Source organism: Sciurus carolinensis, chromosome 6 (assembly GCF_902686445.1).
Source record: "Sciurus carolinensis chromosome 6, mSciCar1.2, whole genome shotgun sequence".
Lineage (NCBI taxonomy): Eukaryota > Metazoa > Chordata > Mammalia > Rodentia > Sciuridae > Sciurus > Sciurus carolinensis.
Window position 1 is genome coordinate 32,249,158 of NC_062218.1, and position 25,046 is coordinate 32,274,203.

Sequence of the window (25,046 nt, forward strand, 5' to 3'; positions counted from 1 at the left end):
TGATATCTTAAAATTAATGTATAAATATCAGTCTATTATAGCCCCAATTAATATTATACAACTTATGGTGTGAAATAACAGTTATTTATTCTTGCTAATGTGTCTCGATTGATTATTCTTGACTGGGTTGGACTTCATGCTGCAGATGAATTCTAAGTCTGTCCCATGCATCTCTGTTCTTCCTTGGACCAGTGGACTACTATATAGTAGTGATAGTTCTCACAGAGATAGCACAAACACAAGGAAACCCCCAACTCTGGAAGTACATTTCAAGCCTTTGCTTTTATCATATCACTAACATTCCACCAGCTGAAGAAAATCCCATGGCCATGGCTAATTTTAGTAGAGTGAAGAAAGGTGTTCAAGTATGTAGTGGGAGAAACTGTGTCATGTGGAAAAGGGTGTGGATGCTGGAAGTGGTGATAGATTGGGAATAGTAGTATAGTCTACCACAGTGGAGATGGTTGATGCAGAATTCTGAGCCTTCATTTTCATTCTGATTTTTTACTCTTTTTTTTTTCCCCCTGCCTATGTATCACTTTCTTTCAATACACTAATTTTCATGGCTTGTGCCTAATCAAGATCTTGCATGAGAGTGGATTGTCTTATATGCATATATATGTACACATATGTATATATGTGTGTGTATAACACACAGACACACAGACACACACACACACACACACACACACACACACACAGGTTTGAATTCAGGGGTGCTTTACTACTGAGATACATCTCCAACCCTTTTCATTTTTTATTTTGAGACCAGGTCTTGCTAAGTTGCCCATGCTAGCCTCAAACTTGTGATCCTTCTGCTTAAACCTGAGTTGCTGGGATTGTAGTCTTGTGCCACCATGCCCAGCTGTGGATTCCTATTTATAAACTTGTCTACTTGGTTCTCTTGCCTCTGAATCAATGCTCATGGCACCTTCATGGTCACATATGGATATATGCTTGCACAGAATAGCACAAAATTTGAGTTTGAACAAGATGACACTCATTTTGTTTCAGCTTTCATGCTGTAACCAAATATTCTTTTTATGGTCTACTTCATGTCATGCTTTTATTTTCTTGCTTATTATTGAAGTGCTGAATTCTTGCTTATTAGTGCTGAAGTGCTGTAGTGTTGTCTTGTTTCCAAGTGCAAGAAGTCTGTGATGTTCCTTATAGAGAAAATACATGTGTTAGATAAAGTTCGCTAGGCATAAGCTATACTGCCCTTGACTGTGAGTTCAATATTAATGAAACAACAATATGTACTAAGTCAGCTGTCCTTAAAATTTCTAGTTATGGTAGACAGTCCTTCTAAGAAAGTATGAAGAAGGGTATTTTTTGCCAGTCTCTAAACTCTTCTTAATTACTTTAAACTACCCTGGCTTATGTTATAAGAAGGCTAAGACTTTGTGGATTCAGATTTTACTTAAGAAAGTTTCAAGAAGAAAAGAAACTGATTGGTCCTGTATCTGACTTTTTCTGCCTTCTCAGACATATATATATATATATATATATATATATATATATATATATATATATATATATAAGAGTTCATATAATAAAATGCTTAGGAAAATAGGTCAAGGATAGCAAAAATCTAGGTAGAAATACAGGAAAGCACAAATATTGTTATTTACCAATATATAAAAACTACTATACAGTGTAATTTATATACTATCACTCACCCATGCTGCCAATATTATCTGTATTTTAATTTCAATTCATGGTGTATTTTTTTTTCTACATTTCACAAAAGAAAATGTAATTAATTGACTACTTATCTAGGAAATGTTATAGATCATCTTAATAATAGTCATTGGCTTGAGTGATGGGTTTTAGTAATGCAAATAGTATTATTTGAAAATAGTAAATTTCATATGGTACTTGTTTTTTTTTTTTTTTGTCCGCTTGAGGGGCCGGGGATTCGAACCGAGGTTCTTGCGCATGCTAGGCGAGCGCTTTCCATAAGGAGCTATTTCTTCAGCTCCATATGGTACTTTAAAAACAAACTTTTAAACCTTTTTTTTCTGATTCCAAAGAGAAAATAATAATTGGTAATTTTATTGGAAAATCTATGAATAGGATGTTAAAGATTTTATGTATTTGATCTATCATGATAAAATATTATATAATTGAAATGAAAACAGGCTTTTGTTATTATATTGTTAAATTTTGTATTTTTAGACTTGTTTCTCTAAAATTCTTAACATCATTTATGTTTATGCATATGTAAATATGTTTATATTTTAAGAGTACTTACGGGGCATAGAACTACTTTTTTCTGTTAGATAATGTAACAGTACATTATAGGGAGAGCAATTATATTTGTAACAAAGCCAACAACTTCATGTTACCTTTTTTTTTTTTTTTTTGACGTTACTGGGGATCGAACCCAGGGCCTTGTGCTTGCAAGGCAAGCCCTCTACCAACTGAGCTATCTCCCTAGCCCTTGAGCAATTATATTTGTACTTTCTACAAATAAAATTTAATGGACATCTAACAGTAATGCCTGTTGAATATAGAAAATGTGAAAAATAGAAAATAAGGGAAATTATTCATAATTTCACTTAAATATAATCACTATTAAAATTTCAGTTTCTATGTCTTTTTATTATACACCTGAAAAATGTTTTTGGATCACACTAGAACCTTTGTCACTGATTGCTTGGAGTCATGTTTTTGCATGTTTTAAAGTATTAGAAATTATGTGCAAATGCCTCAGGGGCTTCAGAGGAGTGTATGGGAATGATGTGCAAGAGCCTTCTACTTCAGCCAAAAAGTTCCAGTTTTGTCTGTATTATGTGTTGGAGTTTTCCATAAGTTAGTCTTTGAAAATCAGATTTTGCTGCTGCTTTAAAATATGAAGACCAAATGGTCTGGAGTTATGGTCTGGAACATATTGGTTATTTTTCTAGGAAAATGGCACATAACTTTTTCAGGTTTGAGAGGATAGGAAGGTGGGACAAGAATAAGCAGGAATCAATTTATAATCCATCTTTGAACCATTCAAAAGAATTATTAAAAACTGTAGTTTATAGCTATTGCAGTGGTGCATGACTGTCATCCCAGCGACTTGGGAGGCTGAGGCAGAAGGATTGCCTCAGCAAAAGTGAGGCTCTAAGCTACTCAGTGAGACCCTGTCTTTAAATAAAATACAAAATAGGGCTGGGTATGTGACTCAGTGGTCAAGTACCCCTGAGTTCAATCCCCAGTACCCAAACAAAAACAAAAACAAAAACAAAAAAAACTATAGTTATAGTGTCATCTAAAAGTCATTTATCCTAAACAATGTTTTTGTACATTACTTCCAGTGAGGAAGTATTTTCCTCTATTACTTCCAATTGTTTGGCACACACTTTGCTCAAAATTTATATGGGACTCTTTGGCCTTGAATTCATAAATTTGTGATTATTAAGCCAATATATTCCTATAAATCACAACTCCATAACTAATCAACTTTTTAATTAAGTTAAAATCGAAGATATTTTAGTAGGTCACTAATAAATGAATACTTAATGGTAATACTCTTATAGTCTCATTTTTTTTTTTATTGTGAACAAATGGGATACATGTTCTTTCTCTGTTTGTACATAGAGTAAAGGCATACCATTTGTGTAATCATACGTTTACATAGGGTGATGTTGGTTGATTCATTCTGTTATTTTTTTCCCCTTCCCCCCACCCCTCCCATCCCTCTTTTCCCTCTATACAGTCCTTCCTTCCACCATTCTTGCCCCCCTCCCTAACCCTTACTCTAACCCTAAAACTAACCCCTCCCACGCCCCAATATGTATCATCATCCACTTATCAGCGAGATCATTCTTCATTTGGTTTTTTGAGATTGGCTTATCTCACTTAGCATGATATTCTCCAATTTCGTCCATTTGCTTGCAAATGCCATAATTTTATCATTCTTTATGGCTGAGTAATATTCCATTGTATATATATGCCACAGTTTCTTTATCCATTCATCAACTGAAGGGCATCTAGGTTGGTTCCACAATCTGGCTATGGTGAATTGAGCAGCAATGAACATTGATGTGGCTGTATCTCTGTAGTATGCTGATTTTAAGTCCTTTGGGTATAGGCCAAGGAGTGGGATAGCTGGGTCAAATGGTAGTTCCATTCCAAGTTTTCTAAGGAATCTCCATACTGCCTTCCAGAGTGGTTGCACTAATTTGCAGCCCCACCAGCAATGTATAAGTGTACCTTTTTCCCCACATCCTCGCCAACACCTGTTGTTGCTTGTGTTCTTGATAATCGCCATTCTAATTGGGGTGAGATGGAATCTTAGGGTGGTTTTGATTTGCATTTCTTTTATTACTAGAGATGTTGAACATTTTTCCATATGTTTGTTGATTGTTTGTAGGTCTTCTTCTGTGAAGTGTCTGTTCATTTCCTTAGACCATTTGTCGATTGGGTTATTTGTATTCTTGGTGTAGAGTTTTTTGAGTTCTTTATAGATTTTGGAGATTAGTGCTCTATCTGAAGTATGATTGGCAAAGATTTTCTCCCACTCTGTAGGCTCTTTCTTCACATTGCTGATAGTTTCCTTTGCTGAGAGAAAGCTTTTTAGTTTGAATCTATCCCAGTTGTTGATTCTTGCTTTTATTTCTTGTGCTATGGGAGTCCTGTTGAGAAAGTCTGGTCCTAAGCTGACATGTTGAAGATCTGGACCTACTTTTTCTTCTATAATCTGCAGGGTCTCTGGTCTGATTCCAAGGTCCTTAATCCATTTTGAGTTTAGTTTTGTGCATGGTGATAGATATGGGATTATTTTCATTTTGTTGCATATGGATTTCCAATTTTCCCAGCACCATTTATTGAAGAGGCTATCTTTTCTCCATTGCATACTTTTGGCCCCTTTGTCTAGTATGAGGAAATTATATTTATTTGGGTTTGTGTCCGTGTCCTCTATTCTGTACCATTGATCTACCTGTCTATTTTGGTACCAATACCATGCCGTTTTTGTTACTATTGCTTTGTAGTACAGTTGAAGTTCAGGTATTGCAATACCCCCTGCTTCATTTTTCCTGCGAAGGATTGCTTTAGCAATTCTGGGTTTCTTATTCTTCTAGATGAATTTCATGATTGCTTGTTCTACTTCTGTAAGGTACATCGTTGGGATTTTAATTGGAATTGCATTGAATCTGTATAGCACTTTTGGTAGTATGGCCATTTTGACAATATTAATTCTGCCTATCCAGGAACATGGGAGATCTTTCCATCTTCTAAGGTGTTCTTTAATTTCTTTCTTTAGTGTTCTGTAGTTCTCATTGTAGAGGTCTTTCACCTCTTTTGTGAGATTGATTCCCAAGTATTTTATTTTTTTCGATGCTATTGTGAATGGAGTAGTTTTCCTAACTTCTCTTTCTGAAGATTCATCACTTATGTATAAAAATGCATTGGATTTATGAGCATTGATCTTGTATCCTGCTACTTTACTGAATTCACTTATGAGTTCTAAGAGTTTTCTGGTGGAATTTCCTGGTTCCTCTAAGTATATAATCATATCATCAGCAAATAGGGATAGTTTGAGTTCTTCTTTTCCTACTCATATCCCTTTAATTTCTTTGGTCTGTCTAATTGCTCTGGCTAGAGTTTCAAGGACGATATTGAATAGGAGTGGTGAGAGAGGGCATCCCTGCCTTGTTCCAGATTTTAGGGGGAATGCTTTCAGTTTTTCACCATTTAGAATGATATTAGCCATGGGCTTAGCATAGATGGCCTTCACAATGTTAAGGAATGTTCCCACTATCCCTATTTTTTCTAGCGTTTTGAGCATGAAGGGATGCTGTATTTTATCAAATGCTTTCTCTGCATCTATTGAAATAATCATGTGATTCTTGACTTTAAGTCTGTTGATATGGTGAATTACATTTATTGATTTCCTGATGTTGAACCAACCTTGCATCCCTGGGATGAAACCCACTTGATCATGATGCACTATCTTTTTAATATATTTTTGTATGCGATTTGCTAAAATTGTGTTGAGAATTTTTGTGTCGATGTTCATTAAGGATATTGGTCTGAAGTTTTCTTTCCTCGATGTGTCTCTGTCTGGTTTAGGTATCAGGGTGATATTGGCTTCATAGAATGAGTTTGGGAGGGTTCCCTCCTCTTCTATTTCATGGAATACTTTGAGGAGTATTGGAATGAGCTCTTCTTTAAAGGTTTTGTAGAACTCTGCTGAGAACCCATCAGGTCCTGGACTTTTCTTTGTTGGTAGGCTTTTGATGACTTCTTCTATTTCATTAGTTGAAATTGGTCTATTTAAATTGTGTATGTCCTCCTCGTTTAGTTTAGGCAATTCATAGGTCTCTAGAAACTTGTTGATATCTTCGAAATTTTCTATTTTGTTGGAATATAGATTTTCAAAATAGCTTCTAATTATGTTTTGTATTTCAATCGTGTCTGTTGTGATATTTCCTTGTTCATTCCGAATTTTGGTAATTTGGGTTTTCTCTCGTCTTCTCTTTGTTAGTGTGACTAAAGGTTTATCAATTTTGTTTATTTTTTCGAAGAACCAACTATTTATTTTGTCAATTTTTTGTATTGTTTCTTTTGTTTCAATTTTGTTGATTTCAGCTCTGAGTTTAACTATTTCCTGTCTTGTACTACTTTTGGTGTTGGTCTGTTCTTCTTTTTCTAGGGCTTTGAGCTGTAGTGTTAGGTCGTTTATTTTTTGAGTTTTACTTCTTTTATTAAATGCGCTCCATGAAATAAATCTTCCTCTAAGTACCGCTTTCATAGTGTCCCAGAGATTTTGATACGATGTTTCTTTGTTCTCGTTTACCTCTAAGAATTTTTTAATTTCCTTCCTAATATCTTCTGTTATCCATTCCTCATATAATAGCATATTGTTTAATCTCCAGGTGTTGGAGTAATTTCTGTTTTTTACTCTTTCATTTATTTCTAGTTTCAATCCGTTATGGTCTGATAAAATTCAAGGGAGTGTCTCTATCTTCTTGTATTTGCTAACATTAGCTTTGTGGCATAATATATGGTCTATTTTAGAGAAGGATCTCTGTGCTGCTGAGAAGAAAGTGTATTCGCTCTTGGTTGGATGGTATATTCTATAAATGTCTGTTAAGTCTAAATTATTGATTGTGTTATTGAGATCTATGGTTTCTTTGTTCAATTTTTGTTTGGAAGATCTGTCCAGTGGTGAGAGAGGCATGTTAAAATCACCTAGTATTATTGTATTGTGGTCTATTTGGTTTCTGAGATTGAGAAGGATTTGTTTGACATACATGGATGAGCCACTGTTTGGGGCATAGATATTTATGATTGTTATGTCTCGCTGATTTATGGTTCCCTTAAGCATTGTGAAATGTCCTTCTTTATCCCTTCTGATTAACTTTGGCTTGAGGTCCACTTTATCTGAAATGAGGATGGATACCCCAGCTTTTTTGCTGGGTCCATGTGCATGGTAAGTTTTTTCCCATCCTTTCATCTTTAGTCTTTGGGTATCTCTTTCTAAGAGATGAGTCTCTTGCAGGCAACATATTGTTGGATCTTTCTTTTTAATGCAATCTGCCAGTCTATGTCTTTTGATTGATGAATTCAGGCCGTTAATATTCAGGGTTATTATTGAGATATGATTTGTATTCCCGGTCATTTGACTCATTTTATTCATTTATTTGCTTATTTTTGACACGACTTGGTTCCTCTTTATTTGAGAGTTCCTTTAGGATATCTCCTCCCTTTGCTGATTTGCTTCTTTGTTTTTCATATCTTCTTCATGGAATATTTTGCTGAGAATGTTCTGTAATGCTGGCTTTCTTTTTGTATATTCTTTTAGCTTTTGTTTATCATGGAAGGATTTTATTTCATCGTCAAATCTGAAGGTAAGTTTTGCTGGGTATAAGATTCTTGGTTGGCATCCATTTTCTTTCAGAGGTTGAAAAATGTTACTCCAGGCCCTTCTAGCTTTTAGGGTCTGGATTGAAAAATCTGTTGATATCCGTATTGGTTTCCCCCTGAATGTAATTTGGTTCTTTTCTCTCACAGCCTTTAAGATTCTGTCTTTATTTTGTATGTTAGGTATTTTCGTTATAATGTGCCTTGGTGTGGGTCTGTTGTAATTTTGTGTATTTAGAGTCCTATAAGCCTCTTGAACTTGATTTTCCATTTCATTCTTCAGATTTGGGAAATTTTCTGAAATTATCTCATTGAATAGGTTGTTCATTCCTTTGGTTTGTTTCTCTAAGCCTTCCTCAATCCCAATAATTCTCAAATTTGGCCTTTTCATGATATCCCATAGTTCTTGGAGATTCTGTTCATGATTTCTTACCATCTTCTCTGTTTGTTCGACTTTGTTTTCGAGGTTAAATATTTTGTCTTCAATATCTGAAGTTCTGTCTTCCAGGTGTTCTATCCTATTGGTTGTGCTTTCTATGGAGTTCTTAATTTGGTTTATTGTTTCCTTCATTTCAAGGATTTCTGTTTGGTTTTTTTTCAATATCTCTAACTATTGAAATGGTCTTTTGCTTCCTGTATTTGCTCTTTTAACTGTCTATTGGTGCGTTCATTCAATGCCTGCATTTGCTCTTTCATTTCATCGTTTGCTTCCCTTATCATGTTTATTATGTACATTTTGAACTCCCTTTCTGACATTTCTTCTGCCATGCTGTCATTGGATTTTATTGATATAACATCCAGATTTGTTTGACGCATTTTCTTCCCTTGTTTTCTCATGTCGTTCAGGTGTCAGTGGACTGCAGAGATGTTGCAGATTTCCTCTATTGACTTATAATGTCCCTGAAGATTGCTAGTGTATCCCCTCTTATCCTTCAGTAGCCTGAAGTCTTAGAGGAAGTTGATACTTCGGTGTTCCCCTAGGTAGCTGCCTCTCTAGGGGTGGTGGCCTTCAGGTGGGGTATATTCCCTGCTAGAGGGCAGAGGTGCCTCTACTTGTTGACCAATGGTCATCCAAAGGGGAACTAGACTGCGGGCTGAGACAGTGCCTGTTTGGGCCTGTGTCTCTGGTTTTACCGTCTTTGTGGGAAAACCTCACTCGGCGGGGAAGACCCACCCGGTGGGGAGGTCTCGCTAGTCCGTTCCCCTCCTAGAGGTTCCCCTCAGTTCACAACTACCGCCTGGGCAGGGCAGCCTTTCCAGGCAACGTTTCCAGGGGCCTGGACCTACCTCCTGGGCTTGGGAGCCCTGCCCTTCGCAGACGAGTCTCCTTAGGTGGCCCCTCCTCAGAGAAGCTGCCCGCAGTCCTGGAACCTTCGCTCCACCCCTCAGCTGGTCTCTGTGTAGCTCTTTCAAGAAAAGGTGCTTAGATCCCTGGCTTGGACCGTGCTTTGCACCTAATCGCCTGGCTATGCGACCCCTCCTCTGAGCAGTCACTTGGAGCCTCGTACATATGCTCCAAGCCCCAGTGACCCGTCACTCATCTTTCCTCCAGGCAGCCACCCAGTGTTCTGTGTGGGTGCTTGGAGACCAAGCCACTCACTGCGCACCTCCACCTCCTCAGGACAGCCTCCTCCCCGTTGTTCAGGTGGTTGCTGATTCCAAATAGCTCGCCGCCCAACTCTTTCTCTGGCAGCCCCCGGAGCCCTGGCAGATTGCTCCAAAAAACCAAAAAACCAAGCGGTGTGCTGCTCGGCCTCCTCTGCAAGGTTCCCCACTTTCCGAGTTCACTGTTCCAGCGGGGGGAGGTGTGTCTTGCTGCCTGGGCAGGGCAGCCTTCCCAGGGGCCCGGACCTACCTCCTGGGCCTGGGAGCCTCACCCTTCGTAGACGAGTCTCCTTAGGTTGTCCCTTCTTAGAGAAGCTGCCCGCAGTCCTGGAACCTTCACTCCGCCCCTCAGCTTGTCTCTGTGTAGTTCATTCAAGAAAAGGTGCCTAGGTCCCTGGACCGGACCGTGCTATGCACCTAATCGCCTGGCTATGCGACCTGCCCTCTGAGCAGTCACTTGGAGCCTCGTACATATGCTCCAAGCCCCAGTGACCCGTCGCTCGTCTCTTCCTCCAGGCCGCCACCCGGTGCTCTTGTGGGTGCTTGGAGACCAAGCCACTCACTGCGCACCTCCACCTCCTCAGGAAGCCCCCTCCCCGATGCTCAGGCGGTTGCTGGATCCAAACAACTCGCCGCCCCACTCTTTCTCTGGCAGCCGCTGGAGCCCTGGCAGATCGCTTCAAAACCAAGCGGTGTGTCGCGCAACCTCCTTTGCAAAGTTCCCCGCTTTCCGAGTTCACTGCTCCAGTGGGGGGAGGTGTGTCTTGCCGCCTGGGCAGGGCAGCCTTCTCAGGCAACGTTCCCAGGGGCCCGGACCTCCCTCCTGGGCTTGGGAGTCTCACCCTTCGCAGACGAGTCTCCTTAGGTTAGAGGAGCTGCCCGCAGTCCTGGAACCTTCAATCCGCCATTTTTCCGCTCTGCTTTGCTGTCCGTTTTTACCGCTCCGGCGGGGGAGGGGCGTCTCGCCGAGTCACTCTACTTCACAAAGTTCTCTGTGTTCCGGGGCTACTGCCCCATCCGGGACGCCTCCCCTATGGGAGAAACTCACCCGGAGGCTTTGAGTTGGTCCCAAGTCACTATCTCCTCTTTTGAATCTTGAGTCCTGGAGCAACATGAAATGCAGCCGCCCTCTAGTCCGCCATCTTGAACCCTCCCTTATAGTCTCATTATTAAGCTTTCATTTTTCTTTTTTTTTCCAGGTTTTAAAAATAATTTTTATGTTTTAAAAAAGTTTTTATGTACATTATAGGAAACAGAAAAACACAATTAAAGAACAAAATCAACCAGTCACAAGCAGATTAGTTGGATATGTCCTTCCAGGTCCTGTGTATACAACATCCCAATTTGTGTGAATGAGGTTGTAGTGCCTATTATGTTTTCACACACATCTTGAGTATTTACCAATTCAAAATCCCAAAGCTATATGAATGTTTTTGATAACCAAGACTACATTGTTTGAAAATATTGTAATTCTGCCTTTCTTGGGAAGAAAAATTTCACTGAAGATAGAAATGGCAACAAAGCTTCTAGATAGATGTATTGGCAGAGTTACAACTAAAATACTGCATTCCCTTAATACTTAATTTAAACTGAGACATAAAATAGCAGAGTATACCAAGCATAATGTTTCTAAGAGAATTCATTATCGGATTTCTATTAGTAGAATATAATCAAGAAAGCATGTTTCCAGTGAATTAAAGTATTTCTATAGTGCAGCTAGGTGATCCACACACATCAATGGCTCACTTAAAAATGCAAATCCTTGAGCACCTGCTTCCATCTTTCCCTGTGTGTTTCTGTCCGACACTCTCTTGCCACTTCAATGAAAAGTCCTGATATACACGGCCCAGAGGTATAACAATTCTATGTCCAAAATGCATCTTCTATATCGGTTACAACAAAAATGTTTACAAGTTGGCTTATTCATTAGCTCTTCTTTTATGATACATTGTCCGGACATCTAGAAAGTTTAGATATTGTGAAGTAAAGTATGAAGTTTGTGCAAAATAAATACAGGTATTTTACCAAAAATGCACATACAGATCTATGGTTATAATCTAAAGCTGTCTTCCAGATATGGAGGTGCTATTAAGTTTAGTTTTTCAGCTCATCTCGGGTTGATATTAAGTGCCCTTCTCCAGGATTGTCTCCAGCCCCTTTTACCATCAAGTAATTCTGTGCTGTTTGTTTCTTAATTAGAAGACTGAAGTGAAGAAGGCAGATTTCAGGGGACCCCAGAGTGCAGGAACCTTAGAGTGGGAGATTTTTTCATGAGTAGATTTAATTGTGGAAAAGAAAAGATTTATAACAAACTATAGGAAAACCTGTTTTTAAATTCTTTATTTTTAGATAGTATATGTAACAATTCTGATATCCAGTGATTTCAAAAAACTGCCCTTATTATTTGCAGATGAAATGTAGTAGTCATATCTTTTCATTGGCAATGTTTTTTCCTAAGAAGTAAAATATTTTTATTAATCAAAGTAATCGAGTTCTTGGTATATTTTCGTTTCTTTAGGCAGGTTTAACTGATTATTATTATTATTATTTTTTAAAAAGTATGAAGAAAAATGAGTCAGGGTCATTCTACCACTGAGTGACATCCCCAACCTTTTTATTTAGTTTTTTAGAATTTTGAGACAAGATCTCACTAAGTTGCTAAGACTGGCCTCAAACTTGGGATCCTGCTCCTTCAGTCTCTTAAGTCACTGGTATTATAGGCATGCACCACTGTGCCTGGCTTAGCTGAAAGTTTTAATCACAGCTATAACCCTAAAAAGTGGAATGAGGTGTAGTACATAGTATTTCTTTCCATTTTCTAAATAGTTCCTGTACTTTTTGTCTAACAGGAACTCCTTAACACTGACTTTTGTCCTTTTGATGTGTCTCTATTGTTTTTACTTTCTTATATTGAAACACAATAGAATGTCCCAGACTCACTTTGTAGTTTTCTGACTTTGATGTTACTTATTTCTCTAATGATCCATGGCTGCTTTTAATATGGAATTCAATTTAGAAATGAAGATCTGGGTCTTAGATATATTCATTGCTACTGGGATATATTTGCTTCTAGATTCAGAAGAAAGAGGAGGGGATAAACCAGCTACTCAAATAAATAAGTAAATAGATAAATAAAAAATACAAAAAGTCACAAGTATATACTGATAGATCCAATTCTGATTCCACTTCGTAGTCTTTGTAATCTTTTATAATTATTTACTAATCACTTCTCTAACAGTGAGAAATTTGGCTTCCAACATCATAGCTATATTTATTCATTTGTTAAGTGCTACAGTATACAGAAAGTAGTTTCAGAATTGTTACACCCATAACTTATTGTAGGGAGAATTTTAAGATGGCCCCTAGGAGCTCCTTCTTTTTCCAGTGGATGTAAATTGTGAGTATAATGGGCTGTTTACTCCTGTGATTAGATTGTATTGTGACACTGATCCATCCTAATCAAGGGCACATCCACCCTTGACTAATCAAGTGAGCACTTTTTCCCAGCAGAAGAGATTTTAAAAGAATGGGAAGAATTTGATGTGAGGGAGTGTGTACTGCTAGTTTTGAAGATGGAATGAGAACTTGTGAGTGCTGAATTTGGATACATAGCTAAGGATGTTTCTAAGTAGTGTTGAGGGTACTGTTCTCTTTCTTCTTGTTACTTATGAAATAGAAGAGAAGAAAGATAAACTTAGGGAAGTCTTAAAAGGGAATGTAGACTAGGCAGTTTGGTTTACTTTTAGCCTATCTAAGTGGGTGGGCGTAGAGAAGAAGCCAACATCGTGACTCTAGAACCTCAAAAAGACCAAAAGGTCACAATAATCATTCACACTATGGTCTTTTCCAAGATATTAAGGGTGTGTCTCATAGATCTTCTTAACCAAACCAAATGGCTTCTAAGAAGCTTAAAGGTATTGCTCCTTAACCATTTCGACAAGAGCTAGGGGTAAAGAAGAGACTTTTTAAACATTTGTGGGCATGACTTTTATCTAATGGAATTCAACTTGAGAAAGATTTTTCTTTGCCAGTTTTGAAGATGGGGAGGGAGCCATGTGGCAAGAAACACATAAGGCTTCTAGAAGCTAAGTGTAGTCCCCAGCTGATAGACCAGCAAGAAAATGAGGATCTCAGTCCTGCAACCACAAGGAATTTGTATTCTGCCAACAATCTGAATGAACTTGGAAGTAGATTCTCTTCATACCCTTCAGAAAGGAATGCTATCCTGCTAACATTATGATTTCAGTTTGTGAGACCCTGAATTTCTAGCCACTTTGTGACTGTACTTCTGATTTATACAATTGTTAGGTAATAAATTTGGGATGTTTTAAGCCCTTAAGTTTATGGTGAGTTGTTGCTATTAGTTTTCAGGAATAGAAAACTAACACAATTCTCCAAAATCAAAAATAGTAACTAATGATGAAAGTCCCGGAAGAGGTGGTAGGGATTGTGATCAAGCATAAGAGCAGAGGTTAACTATGGGTGGGAGCTGGCATTGGGAATGGAAGAGGTAAGGGTGGGCTTATTTTCTTATAGGTAGTGGGCTTCACATTGGGAATGGAAAGCATCACCATCTTCTGGCAGTCATTTCATAGGTTAGCTGGAAGATGGCATGAAGGGACCTTCAGTAGGATCATGCAGACTTAGAAAAACTGTTCGTGGTTGTGAGAGAAAAATTACTAGAAGAAATGTGGGACCATTAAGATCATAGAATGTAAATTCATAGAGATAATTATTCTGTATATTCATGTGATATTCTCGAGTCCCATTTAGGATGCCGAATGTTTGGATCAGTGATCAAGGAAGTGTGGGAGGTTGCTCTGGTTGCTTTATTGAAGTTGAACAAAAGGAGACTTAGGATGAAATTGAGAAAAATAGTTGAAGTTTAGGATATTGAAAAAAAAAGTTAAGGAACTGCAATATACGAGGTTATGTGGACCAATAAATGGAATGTCTAGAACCTAGAGAATATCTGGTGATACATATTTGTTAAATAAATATTGAGAGCTCATGATTTCAGAAGAGAAATCATTTGTGATAATGGCAGAATTAACCATAGTTAGGGCTGATGAAATATGTTAGAACGGGTCATTGAAAGTGAGTAGGTCAAAGAAGGAATTTATCTTTTTGATGTATTTAAATGGCTATTAAAATTGCTCAGAATTTAGAAGTACTTGGACTTTAGAGTCTTGATTGATGGAAGGAAATGACCAAGAGTGATGGATTATGTAGGGGTTGGATAAATTATGACCTGTGGACCCAATCCAGTTTCCACTTTGTTTTTGTAATTAAAAGTTTTTTTGGAACACAGCCTTTTCCATTAATTTACATTGTGACTCCTTTTATACTCACTCCAGTGGTAGAGTTGAGTACTTGCAGTGAGACCCAGGTGGCCCATAGAACCTAAAATACTAAGTATCTGACTCTGGAGAAAAATGTACGCCAGTTACTGAATTAATACTATGCACATATGCCCCAGTGGAATGTACTTACACAAAAGTTTGCTTACAGTTTCAAGAAGTTTGGTGGTTCCTAAAAGCCTGTGAATGGGCTCTGCTTAAGAAGATCAAAGTATAGTCTCTTCTGCATTTCGTCTCCTCATGGGAGCTGGCTCTGTTACTTAGCTCACCATGCCAAGGACATGGATACTTTCATTTTGAGGATCATGGAACCTTACATTATTATGTGACTACAAATGGCATTCTAGTCTGAAGCTGTTTTATAGATGTTGTCACAAGAGATACACACTTTAGTACAGATCAGCACATGTCTTCTTGTTGCCGAAAGCTTGGTCCTTGTCTTTAATGCCAATCCAATAATGAGGACATGGTTTTGAGGAAAAGGAAAAAGAAGGTTTATTGCTTTGCTAGCAAAGGAGAAACACAGAGGACTTCGGTCCCAAAGGCTGTGATTGTGCCCATTAGCAGGAATAGGGGGCTTTTAAAAAGGTGATTCAGAGAAAATGCGATTAGGGAGGAAAGATCAGGAAGGAGATGTTCAGGGAGGAGAAGTTTAGGGAAAAGAAGATCTGGGAAAAGATCAGGGAAAAGGTTGGGAAAAAGAAAAAAACCATATAAGTTTCAAAGTGACAAGAGATGTAGTCAAAGCATCAAGCGAGCCCCTGTTACATTGTGTGTGTATAGGAAAGGAGTATTAGCCATGGATAAGTAATGTCCTCTTTTTATGCAAAGCATTGTGTATTATGAGAAACAAATAGTCAATTCTGTCTTTGGGGCTATTTCCAGTAAAGGCTGTTAAATAGAGGGATTTTTTTTTTTAAAGTTTATGTTTAAATAAAGAGGGAGAGAGAAAAACTAGTTTATTTGATGAAAAAGTGTTTAGTCACTAACTATTCTTTAATAGGTGTCACTTTAAAAATTTTTTCCACAAATGTTAGCCGTGGTACTGAATCTATTTAGATCCATTTAAGAATCCTTAGTTGAACTTCATTTTGTTATGACTAATTTTGGTCACTGTTTTCACACAGGGCCACTTAACATTCCCATTGCCTTTGTCATGCTCCTGTCTTTACAAACAAGAAACAGCATTCAGTCTTTTGGATTTTTTTCAATTTAACCTTCTATCTGTTTTCTTATTCTGGGTTCTTAATTAGTGAAGGTGTCTCTATTTTAACATCTTCTGTAACAGAGGTATTTTCTTTTGGTTCTCTTAAAAGTACTTCTTATGTTCCAGGATGCTATTCACCTCTTATCCACAAATATCAGTAAAAGATCTGTGTTCTGGGGTTTGCCTTCAAGGTCTGCATGGGATGTTGGGTTGCTGTTTGAACAGAGAACAGAAAGTAAGCTTTGAAGGACCAAATAAAGTAGCAGCCATCTATAGAATCCCTTAGTGAGAAGAGGGAACTTGGTAAACCAGGAACTGACTAGGAAGTAAGCAGACTGTACCTCAGATTAAGAGACCAGGTAGGGATGTCAGTGGAGATGGAGTAGAATTAAGCAGAGGAGGGGAATTAAGAGTGTGGATTAGGGGCTGGGGCGATAGCTCAGTTGGTAGAGTGCTTGCGTTGCAAGCACAGGGCCCTGGGTTCGATCCCCAGCACAGGGAAAAAAAAACATTTGAAAAAAAAAAAAAGAGTGTGGATTAGTGTGCCAGATGGCAAAAGCCAAGACAGTTTAGAATCTAAGTTCTCAAAAGATGGGCATATCTTCACTTATTGGGGATTATTTTTATTGCAAAGCATGAGCTATTTTTCCTGGTCCAAAGTTAGCTATTAAATGGGACAAAATTAGACCAGATACTTGTTAGCTGCTAGTAATTGAATATTTTCTTAAACATTAGCAGATAAATTTCTATTTTTGAAAAGAGATTAATATTACCCCTGACAATCCTATATATTTTAATGAACCAATCATTTAATGTATCTCAGAACTTTAGTTGTACTAGATTGAGGTGAATTTAATTCACTTCTGTATTTCTGCCATTTTATTATGCCATACCCAATGATAAGTTCTGCATTCCTATAATACTGTAACTCTCTGAACATTCAATGTAGTTGATTGTTCTCTCCTCCTTGAAACACATGTACTTGACTTCCCAATTTACTATTCTCTCTCTCTCAGTGGTACTAGGGATTGAATCCAGGGGTGCTCTACCACTGAGCTATATCCCCAGCCCTTTCTTTTTATTTATTTTTATTTTGAGGCAGGGTCTTACTAAATTGCCACACTGGCTTTGAACTTGAAATTCTCCTTCCTGAGCTTCCTGAGTCACTGGGATTACAGGCATATGCCACTACATTCAACAATTTACCGTACTCCCTTGGTTTTTCCTCATATCTCACCCAGTGCTCCTTTCCATTCTTGGATTTTGTTTCTCCATTCTCCTTTCAGTCTCTAAATATTGAAATGTCCCAGGGCTCAAAGCTGAGTCCTCTTTAGTATTTTTATTTGCTCCCTGATTGACCTCATCTGGTCACATGGCTTTAGACAGATGGAAAGTCCGGCATGAGGAAGTAACCGCTTGAGCTAAAGCCCACCCTCACATGGCTTTAAATGCTATTTATAGATACTGTTGCCTTACAAATTTATAGTTCTAGTCTTATCTTCTCACCACTTCAATTTAACAATCTCATTTAGATGTAGACATTGAAACCTAACCTTGTCAAAAAATGAAATTGTGATTTTTTTTCTTTCTTGACTTGTTTCTTCTGCAGTTGTCTTGATCACAATAAATTACATCCTATTTGATCAGTTGATGAAGCCAAAAAACCTGAGTTCTACTTGTCTCCTGTTCTTCCCTCATATCTATATCATTGGCAAAACATGTTTTACCTGCAAAGCTTTATGAATAAAGCTGTTAAACAATTGTATGTAGGTTTTTTTTGAATATTTTCAAATCACTTGGTGAATATCTAGGAGCCTTATTGCTGATTTTGTGGTCATAGTTTCTTTAGCTTTGTAAGACACAGTTTGGTTCTCTTACAAAGTTACTAGACCATTTTGAATTCCCACCATGAATAAATGAGAGTTCCTGTTGCTCTTCATATTCTCTAGCAATTAATATTGTCAGAATTCTGTAATTTAGCCATTCTAATAAGTGTTTAATGAATCTCATTGTTTTAAATTGCATTTTCCTAATGACTAGTAGTGTTGAGCATTTCTTCAAGTTTCTCATCTTTATATTTTCTTTGGTGAAATGTCTATTTAATATTTTTGCTCATTTTGGGGAAGGTGGGGCATGTCTTATTAGAGTTTTTTAGAGTTTAAAAATATACATTCTGAATAGAAATCATTTTGAATATGTGCTTTGTGAATATTTCTCTCAATATGTGACTTGTTTGATCACTTTGTAAAGCAAAAGCATTTTAATTCTGGTACAGTCTAGTTTATCAATTGTTTTCTCTATGGATCTTATTTTTGGTGTTTAACTCTACCAAACCCGATGTCGCAAAGATTTTTCTCCAGTTTATACTTTAGTAGTTATATTAGTGAACTTTTCATCACTGTGACCAAAAGACCCAACAAGAAAAACTTAGAGGAGGAAAAGTTTATTTTGGCTCATGGTTTCAGAAGTTAGTTCATGGTTGGCTAACCATGTATCTCTGGGCCTGGGTGAAACAGAACATCATGGCGGAAGGGCATGGAGGAGGAAAACTGCTTAGTTCATGACTGCCAAGAAGCAGAGTTCTGCTCACCTTGGAGAAAATATAAACCTCAGAATCATACCCACAGTGACCTACTTCCTCTAGCATTTGAGTAGGTCTATCTCTGGGTTCTCTATTCTGTTTTCTATAGTGTTTATTCTTTCACTGATATTACCCTCTTTGTTACTCTAACTTTTTGGTATTTCTTAAAAATTTGGTAGCATGATTGCTCCAACTTTGTTCTTCTATTTAAAAATTGCTTTGACTATTTTAATTTCTTTAATTTTTTGCACAAATTTTGGAATTGTATTATCTATCTCTACAAAGAATTCTGTTGGAATTATTTGGTATTATTTCGAATGTGAAAATCCAATTTGGAGAAAATTGACATCTGTATTGAGTCTTCTGTCAACACAGTATATCTCCCTACTAATTTAGATTTTTTTTTCTTTCTTTCAGCTGGCTTTACACTTTTCAGCATAGAGATCATGAACATATTTTATTAAATTTACACCTAAGTTTTTGACTTTCCGTGTTATAAATACTATGTGTGCAATATGTCTGCACATATATTTATATATTTTGGCTTCTAATTGTTTTTTGGCAATACATAGAAATACTATTGATTTTTTGGTATGTTGATCTTCTGAAATCTTACATTAAACTTATCAGTTTAAGAATTTTTATAGATTTTTGGGTTTTCTACATAGACATTGCAACTTATAGCATTTTATTTCTTTTTCTGCTATACTTAAGACTTCCAGAGAGACATATGACATTGAGTAGGAATGGTGCTAGTAGACATCCTTGCCTAAGTTCTGATGTTTGGGGGAAACATTCAGGTAGGGGTGTGAGTGTGTGTGTGTGTGTGTGTGTGTGTTTTCCCATCAAATATGTCCTTAGCTATAGGTCTTAGCTATAGGTTTTTATCTGTACTATTGTGTACTGAGTATTTGTGCCCTCCCACCCTCCAAATTTGTATGTTGAAGCCCCCAATATACAAAGCCCTCAATGTAATAGTATTAGGATAGATAATTAAGTAATTAGGTTTAGATGAGATCAACAGAGTAGAACTTCCATGCTGGTATTAGTATCTTATGAAAAAAGGAAGAGACACCACACAGTCAGATATAAGAGAAGGTAACCATCTTCAACCAGGAAGAGAGTACTCACTAAAAAACAAATCTGCTGGCACATTGGTCTTGGAGTTACCAACCCCTAGAACTATGAAAAATTAATGTTTATTCTCAGCTCAAAGTGGATCAAGGACCTAGGCAAGGACCAAGGACCTAGGCAGAGACTGTGTACCTAGTAGAAGGAAATGTTCATCCAATTTTCCATCATGTGACCTTAGGAACTGACTTCCTTAACAAGACTGTTAAAACTCAAGAAGTAAAATCAAGAATCATTAAATGGGATAGTGTCAAATTAAAATACTTATTCACAGCAAAATAAACAATCAAGAATGTGAAGAATGGGAGAAAATCTTTGCAACCTATACCTCAGAACATTCATCTCTAGGATATATAAAGAACTCAAAAAACTTAACAATAAAAAAATAAATAACCTATTCAATGAATGGGCAAAGGAACTGAATAGGCACTTCACAAAGAAGAAATATGAATGGTCAACAAATACATGAAAAAAATGTTCAATTTCTCTTGTAGTTAGAGAAATGCAAATTAAAACTACACTAAGATTTTATCTCATTCCAGTTAGAATGGCAATTATCAAGAATACAAGTAACAATAAATGTTGGCAAAGTTGTGGGGAAAAACATTGATGGTAGGGCTGCAATTTTTTACAACCACTCTGGAAAGTGGTATGGAATATTCCTCAGAAGACTTGGAATGGAACCACCGTTTGACCCAACTATCCCACTCCTCGGCATATGCCCAAAGGAGTTAAAATCAGCATACTACATTGACACAACCACATCAGTGTTTATAGCAGCAGTTCACAATAGCTAAGCTATGGAACCAACCTCAGTGTTCCTCAACAGATGAATAGATAAAGAAAATGTGATATATATACAATGGAATATTATTCTTCAATAAGGAAGAATGACTTTATGACATTTGCTGGTAAATGGATGGATCTGTATAGACTATTATGCTAAGCAAATTAAGCCAGTCCCCAAGAACAAAAGGCTGAATGTTCTCTCTGATATGCAGACACTAACATACAGTAAGGCCTGGGATGGGAAGAATAGAAGTTTGGTGGATTAGACAAAAGGGAATGAAGGGAAGGGAGGGGGAATGGGAATAGGAAAGACAGTAGATTGAATCGGATATAACTTTCCTATGTTCATAGATGAATACACCACCACATCACCAGTGAAACTCCATATCATGTACAACCACAAGAATGGGATCCTAATTAGTATACATTATACTCCATGTATGTATAATCCATCAGAATGTACTCTAATGTCATGCATGTCTAAAAAATAAATTAAAAAATGTTTGTTATTGCAGAAGAGCCATGTAGGAACAGGGGATAGTAAATGCAAAGCCATGAGTCAAAGTGTTTGCTGTATCCTTTTCCATTATTATTTGGTATTGGGGATTGAACCCAGGGACACTGTACTACTGAGCAATATCCACAGCCCTTTTTATTTTTTATTTTGAGATAGGTTCTCACTAAGTTGCCTAGGCTAACTTTGAATTTGAGATCCTCCTGCCTTAGTCTCCCTAGTGGCTGGGATTACAGGTGTGCGCCACCATGTCCATTATTCATCCTCAATTTTTAAACTATATACCTGTGCTTCAGATGGGATTTGTGAAAAAGCCTATTGGGCCTTGTTTTATTTTTTAAATCTGTAATTATAACCATTATTTTCTAATTGGTGTTTTTAGACAGTTTAATTATTCATACAGTTGGATTCATTTCTGCCATTTTGTTTTCTGCTTGTCCTTTCTGTCATTCCTTGCTTCACTGTTTTTTGACTTCTTTCAACTTCTTTTAATATTTTTCAAATTCTGTTTAGCTTACTTGCTGACTTTTTGTCTTTTCATAGTTCTTTTCAAGTGGTGGCTCCGAGGAATATTATGCCACCGCTTGGTCTCTCTCCTCATCATACACAGACAGTCATCTTTCAGTATATCTGGGTAATTAATTTCAGAAACACCCCTACACCCTGCTATTCAGGTTTCTTACATATAATGACATAGTGTTTGTATATAGCCTATACATTTTCCTGTATTCATTAAATCATGTCTGAATTGCTTAGAGTACTGAATATAGTGTAACTTCTCTGTAAATAGTTGTTATAATGTATTGTTTAGGGAATAATGACAAGAAAAATGTCTGTACATAGTTAGTACAGATGCAGTTTTTTTCCAAATATTTTTGATCCCCAGTTGATTGAATCCGTAAATGCAGAATCCACAGATATGAAAGGCTAACTCTGTGCTCGTGTGCGCACGCACACACACACACACACTCTCTCTCTCACATTACACAATTTACTTAAAATTACTGTCTTACCATTAAGTAAGAAATAGAAATTATATAACCACATAAGTTCCCCTCCCTACCCCAATATCCACATACTTTGGAAATGGTATAATTTTGGTTTTCAACAAAATTAAAGGTGAAAACTAGTGTTTTATTTGTTCAGATATTTTCTCTTTCTGTTTTTGTTTCTTCAGTGCTTTTCGAGGTTTCCCTTTGTTATCATTTTCCTTTAACTTGAAAATTTCCTGTAGCATTTCCATTTTAATTTTATTGAGAAAAAAACTCACCCATTTAATGTGTACAATTTAGTAGCTTTTAGCATATTCATAGTGTGCAACTATCTCCACAATCAATTTTTTTTTTTATCTCAAAAATGTTTAATGTAGAATGTTTTTCTTATTCCATTGAAATATGTAAACAGAGGCTGGGCGCAGTGGTGCGTGCCTGTAATTCCAGCGACTTAGGCTGAGGCAGGAGGATCACAAGTTCAAGGTCAGCCTGGGCAACTCAGGGAGGCTCTTAGCAACTCAGTGAGACCCAGTCTCAAAATAAAATAAAAATGGCTGGGGGATGGATCCCAGTGGTAAGTGCCTCTGGGTTAAATCCCCAGTATGACAAAAACAAACAAGCAAACAAACAAAAAAACTAGTTCGATAGAACCTCATATGTTGGGGATGTGTTCAGTGAAATGCACTGTCAGGTGAGCTTGTTCCTATGACCATCATAGAAACTGCATCGGGTATGATGTCACTAGACAGTATGCTTGTATGGGACTGCCATCATCCATGTGGTCCATTGTTGACTGAAATATCATTACTGGTGATGCATTTCTGAATAAAGAAAAAAATGAAGCCTAGCATGGTGACACACACCCATAATCCCAGAAATTCAGGAGGCTGAGGCAGGAGGATCAGAAGTTCAAAGTCGGCATCAATAACTTAGTGATGCCCTAAACAACCTAGCAAGACCCTGTCAAAATAAAAATAAATGGGGGTATAGTTCAGTGGTAGAGCGCCCCTTAGTTCAATCCCCCCAGTATTGGGGAAAAGAGAAAATGAAACAGGTAAAGAAGTAATTCAGCATCTTTGGGAAACTGAGAAGATTGGAAATTTTAAGAAAATAATACTGTCTTATAACTCTTAGACTTATTCAGAACTCATTAAGTATTTTCAGTTCTTGTCTTGTCACATAATTAGGATTTTTTTTTTATATTAGGAATTAAACCCAAGGAAGGACCCTTAACCACTGAGCTATTGAGCTATATCCCTAGTCCTTTTTCCACAATCAATTTTAGACCATTTTCATCATCCCCAAAAGAAACTCTGTACTCCTCAGGCATCATCTGTAATCATCCCGTTCCTCTAAGCCCACTGCAACCACAAGTCTATTTTCTGTGTCTATATATTTCCCTCTTCTGGGTATAGAAATGAAAAATATGTGGACATTTGTAACTGTCTTCTTTCACTTAGTCTTCTTATTGTAGCATGTGTTAGGATTTCTTTTCATTGCCAAGTAGTACTCTGTTGTATGGACATACCACATTTTTCTATCCATTCATCAGTTGATGGACATTTGTATCATTTTTAACTTTTTAGCTATTATAAATTATGCTACTGTAAACTTTCATTTATAAATCCTTTTTTTTTTTTTTAAGTTGAGTCCTGTTCAGTCGTTGTTGTCCCCCTCCTCCCCCTCCTCCTCTTCCTCCTCCTCCTCCTCCTCCTCTTCCTCCTCCTTCTCCTTCTTCTTCCTCCTTCTCCTTCACTGTTTGTTTTTATTTGTTTATATGTGGTGCTGAGAATCAAATTCAGTGCCTCACACATGCTAAGTGAGTGCTCTACCACTAAACCACAACCCCAGTCTTCATTTATAAATCTTTATGTGAACAGAAGTCTTTATTTCTCTTGGGTATATATCTGGGAGTGGAATTTTCTGGGTTCTATGGCATCTCTGTGTTTATCCTTTTGAAAATTGCCAGAATGCTTATAAAAGTGACTATCATTTTACATACCCACCAGCAAACTAGTTCTAATTTGTCCATATTATTGATAACACTCTTTTTTACCTGTCACATTTTTATAGACATCCAGTTTGTGTGAAGTGGTACCTTAAAATAGTTTTGATTGCATTAAAAAAATTCTTTTTTTTAGTTGTAGGTGAACATAATACCTTTATTTTTATGTGGTGCTGAGTATAGAACCCAGGTCCTCACATAGCCACAACCCCACCCTGATTGCATTTTCTTGATGGCCAATTGTGTGATTTTTGTGTACATATTGGCCATTTGTTTATGTTTTTTTTGAGATATCGCCATATCTTTGCTCTATTAAAAAATTTTTTTTACATTGTTATTCCTTTTCAAGTATATTTTACCTATTCTTGGTCCTTGTCTATTTCCATAGGAATTACTGAATTAGTTTTTTTTTTTTGCAGCATTTTTCATAAACAGATTTAGTGGTCGTGGCATTTTATATTTCTTTCATCTCAGAATGTCTCTATTTCATCTTTAGTCCGGAAGTAGTTGCCAGACCTTGTGGCACTTGGTAGTAATCACAGTGATTGGGGAGGCTGAGACAGGAGGATGACAGGTTCAGGATCAGCCTCAGCAAGTTAATGAGACCCTCAACAACTTAAAAAAAAGAAGTGGGGATGTAGCTCTGAGGTTGAACACCCATGATTTTAATCCCTACTACAAAAAACAAACAAACAAACAAAAAAACAAAAAAAACCCACTATTTTTCTTTTAGTACTTAAAATTCTTTGTGTTGATGTCTTCTGGCTTTCATTATTTCTGATGAATAATCTATAGTAATTAAAATATTTTTTCTATATGTAATGTGGTTTTTATTTTTTCCCTTTTTGGTACTGGGGATTGAACTCAGGGGCACTCAACCACTGAGTGAACGCAGACTGTGAGGTCTCAGTCCATAGATAACTGATTCCATTTCTCTGGGCCCAAGATGAGGCAGCATATCATGGGGAAAGGGCCCAATGGAGGAGACCTGTTCAGTTCATG

The 25,046-nt window shown here is 37.1% G+C and overlaps 1 protein-coding gene across 1 annotated transcript in view; it reads left to right on the top strand.

Moving 5' to 3' along the window:
• Wdr70 (WD repeat domain 70) overlaps positions 1-25,046 on the top strand; it is a 329,962-nt gene that overhangs the window by 129,879 nt on the left and 175,037 nt on the right. The window lies entirely within an intron of this gene.